This window comes from Bubalus bubalis, chromosome 17 (assembly GCF_019923935.1).
Source record: "Bubalus bubalis isolate 160015118507 breed Murrah chromosome 17, NDDB_SH_1, whole genome shotgun sequence".
NCBI classification, from domain to species: domain Eukaryota; kingdom Metazoa; phylum Chordata; class Mammalia; order Artiodactyla; family Bovidae; genus Bubalus; species Bubalus bubalis.
The window spans coordinates 69568093-69577211 of NC_059173.1; the positions used below are offsets into that span (position 1 = coordinate 69568093).

The 9119-nt window shown below is 38.3% G+C and overlaps 1 protein-coding gene across 3 annotated transcripts in view; it reads left to right on the forward strand.

Annotated features, from left to right (window-relative positions):
- The window catches only part of LRAT (lecithin retinol acyltransferase), a 151100-nt gene that overhangs the window by 65903 nt on the left and 76078 nt on the right, over positions 1–9119 (forward strand). The gene's annotated exons all lie outside the window — the stretch shown is intronic.

Below are 9119 nucleotides of genomic sequence, written 5' to 3' on the forward strand. Positions count from 1 at the left end.
CTTCAGAATGGACTGGTTGGATCTCGTTGCAGTCCAAGGGAATCTCAAGAGTCTTCTCCAAAACCACAGTTTAAAAGCATCATCTCTTCAGCGCTCAGCTTTCTTCACAGTCCAACTCTCACATCCATACATGACCACTGGAAAAACCATAGCCTTGACTAGATGGACCTTTGTTGGCAAAGTAATGTCTCTGCTTTTCAATATACTATCTAGGTTGGTCATAATTTTTCTTCCAAGGAGTAAGCGTCTTTTAATTTCATGGCTGCAGTCACCATCTGCAGTGATTTTGGAGCCCAAAAAAATAAAGTTTGACACTGTTTCCACTGTTTTCCCATCTATTTCCCATGAAACGATGGGACCAGATGCCATGATCTTTTGTTTTCTGAATGTTGAGTTTTAAGCCAACTTTTTCACTCTCCTCTTTCTCTTTCATCAAGAGGCTTTTTAGTTCCTCTTCACTTTCTGCCATGAGGGTGGTGTCATCTGCATATCTGAGGTTATTGATATTTCTCCTGGCAATCTTGATCCCAGCTTGTGCTTCTTCCAGCCCAGCGTTTCTCATGATGTACTCTGCATATAAGTTAAATAAGCAGGATTACAACATACAGCCTTGACATACTCCTTTTCCTATTTGGAACCAGTCTGTTGTTCCATGTCCAGTTCTAACTGTTGCTTCCTGACCTGCATACAGATTTCTCAAGAGGCAGGTCAGGTGGTCTGGTATTCCCATCTCTTGAGTAATTTTCCACAGTTTATTGTGATCCACACAGTCAAAGGCTTTGGCATAGTCAATAAAGCAGAAATAGATGTTTTTCTGGAACTCTCTTGATTTTTCAATGATCCAGCAGATGTTGGCAATTTGCTCTCTGGTTCCTCTGCCTTTTCTAAAACCAGCTTGACTATCTGGGAGTTCACGGTTCACGTATTGCTGAAGCCTGGCTTGGAGAATTTGGGGCATTACTTTACTAGCATGTGAGATGACTGCAATTGTGTGGTAGTTTGAGCATTCTTTGGCATTGCCTGTCTTTGGGATTGGAATGAAAACTGACCTTTTCCAGTCCTGTGGCCACTGGTGAGTTTTCCAAATTTGCTGGCATATTGAGTGCGGCACTTTCACAGCATCATCTTTCAGGATTTGAAATAGCTCAACTGGAAGATGGAGAAGCTCTATACAGTCAGCAAAAACAAGACCAGGAGCTGACTGTGGCTCAGATCATGAACTCCTTATTGACAAATTCAGACTTAAATTGAAGAAAGTAGGGAAAACCACTAGACCATTCAGGTATGACCTAAATCAAATCCCTTATGATTATATAGTAGAAGTGAGAAATAGATTTAAGGGCCTAGATCTGATAGATAGAGTGCCTGATGAACTACGGACTGAGGTTTATGACATTGTACAGGAGACAGGGATCAAGACCATTCCCATGGAAAAGAAATGCAAGAAAACAAAATGGCTGTCTGGGGAGGCCTTACAAATAGCTGTGAAAAGAAGAGAAGCAAAAAGCAAAGGAGAAAAGGAAAGATATAAGCATCTGAATGCAGAGTTCCAAAGAATAGCAAGAAGAGATAAGAAGGCCTTCCTCAGCAATCAATGCAAAGAAGTAGAGGAAAAACAACAGAATGGGAAAGACTAGAGATCTCTTCAAGAAAATTGGAGATACCAAAGGAACATTTCATGCAAAGATGGGCTCGATAAAGGACAGAAATGGTATGGACCTAACAGAAGCAGAAGATATTAAGACGAGGTGGCAAGAATACACAAAAGAACTGTACAAAAAAGATCTTCACGACCCAGATAATCACGATGGTGTGATCACTCACCTAGAGCCAGACATCCTGGAATGTGAAGTCAAGTGGGCCTTAGAAAGCATCACTACGAACAAAAGAGGGATTAGCATCAATTTAATGAAGAATCGGTTCCGGCAAGTGGAGTCTGACTAGGGTTGCACTGCCAGGTGTGGGTGCAGAGCTGAGGGCAGACAGCAGCAATGTTTGTCTCCAAAAGGCAGTGAGCGAAGGAGGAGGGAGGTGGCGTGCACGGCATGGGCTGAGATGAGTAATTTTATTTCTATGTTTACTTTTAAATTTTTTAAAAATGCACAATATACAGAGTTCAAACAATACAACAAAATACAGAATGAGAATTAAGTTAGCTTTCCACCTTAAATCCAAGTCTTTAGTTCCACTGCAGAAGGTTAAAACTTTCTTGTAAACCCTCTATATGTGGACAAGAATTTATTTACGGCTGCTTTTTAAAAATCAAGCAATAGTGTTATATACAATATCTCCATTTTTCATACAGTTACAGTGCAAGCCATACTAAACATTGATTTTTTTAACCCAATAGATTATAGTTTCCCTCCTCCTGTGTCCTCAATTCCTTGTCACAGCCACGTTATATTTTATCCTATGAATGTGCCAGCACCTTATGATGGACATTTAAGTTGTTTCCAGTCCTTTGGCCCTATAAACAGTGCTTCAGTTATAACCTCGTATGTCTCAGTTCATATCTTTTTATATTTCTGCTCAAAAATATTAGAATTGTTATAGAAAGATCAGAAAATAAAGTTGTCCAAATTAGATTGGTATATATAGGCCAGACCCATTTATTCTGGGACAGAGAGAAATTAGAATTAGGTGGTAGTGATAAGAGAATAAGGTTAATTTAGATTAACTGAGCTTCATTGCTCTGTAAGTTGATTTGAGGCAAAGAAAAATATGCTTCTGGATATTTTGGTGTGAATTTTCACAAAAATAAAAGTTCAAAGTTAGAGTAAGTAGCTAATGAAAGTGAGTAGACAGCAAATGTAATGATGGCTGTATAAAGCCGGTTATTTTAAAGGAAAGCAAGTTATTATTTGTAGATATTCTAACAGCATTAATTACTGATTTCAAAAATTGTGAATAAAATAAGAAAAACTCATTGATACATATAGGCAGTAAGCATGTCAAAATGTGAGCTCTACTACAAAATAAAGAAATGAAAATCATGTGTGTACAACTTAGAAAAAATTATTTTAAATTATAATACACAATGTTCGTATTAAGTAAAGACACTTTTATATGGAGACAGTTTTAAATAATATTTTGAAGAATACTGGCATGTAAACATTCACATTATATTGTTAAATCAAAGACTATGTTATACTATCTACATGGAATCCTACAGATAACTAAATCTGTGATATGTTCTCTACTTAATGGATTATATAGCTTCTTTATGATTTTTTGTTTCCCAAATGTGCTACAGAAGTTCTTTTATTTTTTTTAAAAGTTGAATAAAAAAAGAAAGACTGAAGAATGTAAAGATGGAGATATAGCCTATTTTTAATAAGAACTTTTCATAAAACGTCTATTCCTTCTCTCAGAAGATGCACGCTTCCCATCCCTAGCTCCATCTACATTTACGAGAGTACTTGAATCAAGATTTCTTAAGGAACTCACATTTCTATAGATTTTATGTTTTGGTCAATTGAGTGTCAAACTGAGATGCATCGTGAATGATCTGAAACCCTTCCACTATTTCCCTACGTAAAGTCTGTTACAAGTATGGACTGTCCTGAATGTACCTCCCCAGCCTAGACCTGCCTTCCAAGCTTCAGCCCTGCATATCCAATTCCTCCACAACATCTCTGCCTGGATATCTCCTAGGCAGCACTAAAATAGCACGTGTTTGTTCTAAAGGAGCTCGAGGTCTTCCTTCAGTCTCACGTGTCACTTCCAAATCCCTCTCCCACCATCATTCACACACCTGAGTCACCTTTGACCCCAGAGTCAGCGCTGTGCACAGCCTCACCCTGCCGGCTCGGTTCCACCTGCACAGTGTGTGGGGCTGTGCCCCACTCCCAGTCTCCACTGCCACACCCAGCCATGCCAGCCGGGCTCATTGCTCTCCCTGATTTCACTCTCACCCCCTTCAGGTCATTGCCATGTGCATGGAGATGACCTGTTCTCTTCATAAAAGAAATTCAAGTTACAACAAGATGCCATTTTCCATCTATCAGACTGGTGAATTTTAAAAATTCTGATCATACCTTGTGTTGGCAAGAGGGCTTCCCAGGTGACTCAATGATAAAGAACCCGCCTGCCAATGCAGGGGATGCAGGAGATGCGGGTTTGATCCCTGGGTCGGGAAGATTCCCCTGAAGTAGGAAATGGCAACCCACTCCAGTATTCTTGCCTGGAAAAATTCCATGGACAGAGGAGCCTGATGGGTTGCAGTCTGTGTGGTTGCAAAGAGTTGGACACAACAGAGTGATAACAGGATAATAGGTGCTCAATACATTGATGGGAGTATAAATTAATTTACTCACCTTAGGGAACAATATGGCATTATCTATCAAAATTAAATGTATATAAAGCCTTTATGACCCAGCTGTTTATTTCTGGAGTTTTATCCTTTAAGTATCTTACAGAAGGGCAAAATGATATATGCCTATTCAGTGTGGCATATGTGTGTGTACATATATGTGTGTACATCTCCTAAATATTTATAAAGGGAAAACTGATTTAAATAAAGACTTGTATATCCATGCAATAGTGTACTATGCAGCTTTTGGTCAGCTCTAAGTGAGCTGATGTGAAAAGTGTTCTAAGATGGTTAAGTAAATAAAGCAAAATGCAAACAATGTGTATATTTCAATTTTTGTTAAAAAAAATAAAAAGAAGAAATAGTGTTTGATCTGGGACAGAGAAGTGGGTGGTTGTAAAACAGGAGTGAGATGAACTCTAATGAATACCCTATTTTTGAACCTGATATTGTATATAGTTTACACATTTAAGAGGCAAAAACATTTCTCTTAAACAGTCAAGATGGGCACATGGCCCCTCTGTAAGCATCCTTCTGTGAATCCTTTGCATCTAGGGAAAAACCCAGTCCAGGACTCCATGCCTCCACTTGGACCAATCTCTGTCCATCTCCCCAGGGAGCTTTGAGGACATTTCTGAGTTCCCACATTCCAGCCCTGCTTTTGGTTCCTCTAACATGCCATGTGTTGTTATTTTTTTTTTTTTTAATCTCAAGAATGAAAAGGTACATGCATCTCTGTTTATGTTGCGCCTGAAATACTTCTTTCTTTTGCTTATTCCCTTCTTCTGCAGAGAAAATTCTAGTATAAATTAGGTCCTTTTATTAGTCTTTCTCATAGAAAGATGAAAGTATATATTTATTTGGTTTTTTCTTTAATAATTTTAATTCAATCATAATTACAATATTGTGTTGGTTTCTGCCATACATCAATATGAAATCAGCCATAAGATATTTGTTTGGATTGTAATGTCTATCCTGTGCAGCACTTTTTATTTTATCAGGTTAAGGTAATGGCAAAAAAACATTTATTGAGATTCAAGAAATCTGAGTTCTGATCCTATGGCTGCATAACTATTGCTGTTGTCATTGTTGTTCAGTTGTTGAGTCCTGTCTGACTCTTTGAACCCCACGGACTGCAGCACGCCAGGATTCCCTGTCCTTTACTATCTCCTGGAGTTTGCTCAAACTCATGTCTATTGAGTCAGTGATGCTATCTAATCATCTCTTCTTCCTCTGCTGCCCCTTCTCCTTTTGCCTTCAATCTTTCTCAGCATCAGGGTCTTTTCTAATGAGTCAGCTCTTAGCATCAGGTGGACAGAGTATTAGAGCTTCAGCTTTAGCATCAGTCCTTCCAATGAATATTCATTGTTGATTTCTTTTAGGATTGACTGATTTGATCTCCTTGCAGTTCAAGGAACTCTCAAGAGTCTTCTCCAGCACCACAATTGGAAAGTATCAATTCTTTGGTGCTCAGCCTTCTTTATCATCTAACTCTTACATCTGTACTTGACTGTTGAAAAAACCATAGCTTTGACTATAGATCTTTAGTGGCAAGGCGATTGATGTCCTTGCTTTTTGATACCCTGTCTAGGCTTGTCACAGCTTTCCTTCCAAGCAGCAAATGTTTTTTAAATGTCATGGCTGAAGTCACTGTCTGCAGGGATTTTGGAGCCCAGGAAAATAAAATCTGTCACTGCTTTCACTTTTACCCTTCTATTTGCCATGAAGTGATGGGACTGGATGCCATGATCTTCGTTTTTAGAACGTTGACTTTTAAGCCAGCTATTTCAGCCTCCTCTTTCATCCTCATCAAGAGCTCCTCTTCACTTTCTCACTGGTATGATATGCAAATAGCATATTGTTGATATTTCTGCTGGCAATCTTGATTCCAGCTTGTGAGTCATCCAGCCTGGTATTTCTCATGATGTATTCTGCATATAAATTAAATAAACAGAGTGACAATATACAGCCTTGTCGTACTCCTTTCCAAAGTTTGAACCAGTCAGTTGTGGCATGTAAGGTCCTGTTGCTTCTTTACCTGCCTACAGGTTTCTCAGGAGACAAGTAAGGTGGTCTGGTAACCCCAACTCTTTAAGAATTTTCCACAGTTTGTTGTGATCCACTCAGTCAAAGGCTTTAGCATAGTTGAAGAGGCAGAAGTAGATGTTTTTCTGGCATTACTTTGCTTTCTCTATAGTACAACGATTATTAGAAATTTGATCTCTGATTTCTCTGCCTTTTCTAAACCCAGCTTGTACATCTGGAAGTTCTTAGTTCATGTACTGCTGAAGCCTAGTTTGAAGGAATTTGAGCACAACCTTACTAGCATGGGAAATGAGCACAGCTGCATAGTAGTTTGAACATTCTTTAAAACTGCCTTTCTTTGGAATTGAAATGAAAACTGATCTTTTCAAGTCCTGTGACCACTGCTGAGTTTTCCAAATTTGCTGGCATATTTGAGTGCAGCACTTTCACAGCATCATCTTTTAGGATTTGAAATAGCTCAACTGGAATCCCATCACCTCCACCAGCTTTATTTGTAGTAGTGTTTCCTATGGCCCACTTGACTTCACAGTACTAGTATAGAGAGAAATACACATAAATATTGACTGCAAGTGTACTTTTAATATAATTGAAATACACCAAAATATTGCATGCTTCTATAAAATAATTTTGTTATGAATGAAAGTTTAATTAAGTTCTCTCTTCAGAGTTTAATTAAATTCTTTCTTAAGAGTAACTTAACTTTATGATTATTCTCCACAGTGTAGTTGTTAGAGTCCTTCCTTACAGTTTATGAATCTGTCAAATATCTAGATATTCAGCTCACATTCTCAGATATACTTAATATAGAGACAGGATATTCTGAAATGCCAAACCCCAATTTTTAAAATAATATTCTCTTGCAATGTTTTTATAAACAATATTTTTTCCAATATCTGTGATTTAGATCATATAGCTCTTTTCTCATTCCTGTTTTCACTAGATGTTGAGTATGGGCAGAGAGAAAGAAAAGATAGCTCATTTTTTTTCTACTCTATATCTCAAAAGGTTCTATTTGAGAAGTCTCAGAATTTATGATTGCATTTTGGTTTTTGGACGAAGAGGAAGATATCTCCATCAAAAAAGCAGAACACAAAAGAATCTTTTGCAATAAATGTTAAGATTTCTACTGGCTGTTAAAATAGTTAATCCTACAAATTGAATATTTAAATTAGAAGAATGTATTAAATAAATACAATTTGATTCAAAAATATGAAAATTGTCTTCTTATCTCTTGCAGCTTTTTCAGTTGCAATAATAACTTGACTCCACTCCATGGGAATTTTTTTAAAATGTGTATTTATTTATTTGCACTGGGTCTTAGTTGTAGCATGCAAACCCTTAGTTGTAGCATGTGGGATCTAGTCCCCTGACCAGGGATTGAACCCAGGACCCTTGCATTGGGAGCTCATAGTCTTAGCCACTAGACCACCAGGGAAGTCCCCCATGAGAATTTTTAATTATCAAATTATTCCTCCAATACTGGTTCCTACTTTCAAATTCTGGACATTGTTTAACCTGTGTTTTCTGAAGATCTCACAGCACCCTAGAGAATGAAAAAATTAATCTTTTGTTATAATGGGCTACACTGGAGTTTGGGGTTATATTATAATAATTTAGCAAATCCCTATGTTATCAGAAGGACATTGTTTTAATTAATTTTTTTTTCTCTTTAGCATATAGTCAGACAGTAGTGCTTTGGAAGTTGTCCAAAAGTGTAAGTTTGCAAATGATAGGCTAAAGTCAGCCCTCTCTCTGTTGTTCCCCTCAGTCCAGTTTTCTGGATGCGGGGAGAACAGGGTGGATCAGGGATCAGAGGCCTCTCCTCCTGCCACATCTTGTTCATAATTCTCCTAGACTCGTGGAAGCTCTACCGAGGTTTTTGAACAGGAGGCTGGCATTATCTGAGACTCACCTGTGCTGACCCTGGATGAATCAGACAGATGCATTGGCCCCTGGGGTTAAAGTTCTCAGGAGATAAATGGCATTATAAGGTAATAACACGAGCCTGAGCTAATCTATTTTTCCAGCTACTAATTTGAGGGAAGTTTGATTTGTTGAAGGGGAATTCTTTGACTTCACATAACATAGTTAGAGGAAGGTGGCCACTTCAGTTAGGCGACCAGAATCCCTAGTTCAGTTCCTCCTGGTACAGAAAACAACTTTCTGTTTTAAGAAAGTGAAGTGGGTTATTGTACTTTTGTGGAATTTTCTAGATGTTTTTAGCTCTGTTCCTTTAGAATGAAATAAGATATGACATGACCAGACTGCTGCTGCTTTACAGTATATATTTGTATCAGTTTAATCAGGGATACATGGATTTTCTTTCTGTCTAAAAGTCAGATGAGGCAAGAAAAGAGTCTCAGAAGAATTGTCTGTCCCTAACATGCCACCATTTCCCCAGAACTGCCCTTGTCAGAGTCTCCCAAGACCTTTATTTTGTTTAATTCTGTGGTCTATTATTATCATCTCACTTGGACCCTGAGCATCTTTTGACACTGTTAGGTACTTCTCCTTTAAATACTTTAATTGACTCCCACAACACTACAGTTCCGTGGGGGTCTCCTACCTCCTTGTCTGATAATCCTCTGTCTCATCTGCTGTATCTTCCTCTTCCTCTTCTAAACATGGCAGTGTTCAAGATATGGTCCTTGGACCTCTCCTCATTTCCAGCTACACTTACACCCGCAATTATCTCATCCTATCTTTAACCTTCAGATACCACCTGTATGTTGTACTAAGTCACTTCAGTCCTGTCCGACTC